Source organism: Haematobia irritans, chromosome 4 (genome assembly GCF_050003625.1).
Source record: "Haematobia irritans isolate KBUSLIRL chromosome 4, ASM5000362v1, whole genome shotgun sequence".
Taxonomy (NCBI): Eukaryota; Metazoa; Arthropoda; class Insecta; order Diptera; family Muscidae; genus Haematobia; species Haematobia irritans.
The window spans coordinates 118,174,435-118,175,659 of record NC_134400.1 but is presented as its reverse complement, the minus strand read 5'-3'; positions in this window follow the sequence as shown (position 1 = coordinate 118,175,659).

The following is a 1,225-nucleotide window of genomic DNA, read 5'->3' as shown; positions in this document are numbered from 1 at the left end:
AGAAAATTTTGTCAAAAGTTTATTTCTATAGAAAATTTTGTTAAAATTTTATTTCAGTAGAAATTTTTGTCAAAATTGTCTTTCTTTAGAAAATTTTGTCAAAATTTTCTTTCTTTAGAAAATTTTGTCAAAATTTTTATTTCTATAGAAAATTTTGTGAAAATGTTATTTCTATAGAAAATGTTGTTAAAATTTTATTTCTGTAGAAAATTTTGTTAAAATTTTATGTCTACTTTGTCAAACTGAATTATATACGTATTGGATCGATCTTTTTTGATTTAATATATACCACGTATGGACTTACATACAATTTAGAAGATGGTGTTAGGAGGTTTTAAGATACCTTGCCATCGGCAAGCGTTACCGCAACTTAAGTAATTCGATTGTGGAATGCAGTGTTTAGAAGAAGTTTCTACGCAATCCATGATGGAGGGTACATAAGCTTCGGCCTGGCCGAACTTACGACCGTATATACTTGTTTTTAAATCCCAGCTTATACTGCAACAGCTAAATCGACTCAGAATTGAATTCTAAGACGATACCGATCGATGGGTCTCAGACTGATATATCTTGGCGTTACATACAAGTGCACAAACTTAACATACTTTGTACCACAGTAGTGGTAAATGGTAAAAAAATATGTTGATTAAATATTTGATTACATTAACATTTATACTAAATATTGAAATTATATTTTTAGATATTGGGAATTATAATTATAATTATTTTATAATAATTTTCTAAAGTTCAGTTTTCGATGCAATGATTATTTACTTATAAATCTCTATGTACACTGAAAAAAGTAAACAGTTTTATAGGTAGAATAACTACCTTGTGTGAAAATTGAACTAAATTGTATTCCACATTTTGAGATTTCTGCCAAACGTTGTTAAATCCTGGTGTACTTTTTAACTGCACTTTTCGATATTACAATATCTCATAGAGGAAGAACTTACCTGCGAATAAAGAAACAAATCATTGTGCCAAATCATGATCATTTGAAGCATACAGCAGTTCATTCTTACTATTTTGGAGAATCGTATGAAAATTGTCCTCGGCTTTAGTTCATATTGAACTTATATGTATGGTCATTGAACTTTGTACCCACGTTTAGTTCATAAAATGTTTGAGACATGCCTAAAAAAAGAAGATTTCATTGAGTTGTGGAAAATTTCGAAAAAAATAATAAAATTTAACTACAAGCCAATAACTTTTTTCCAATAAA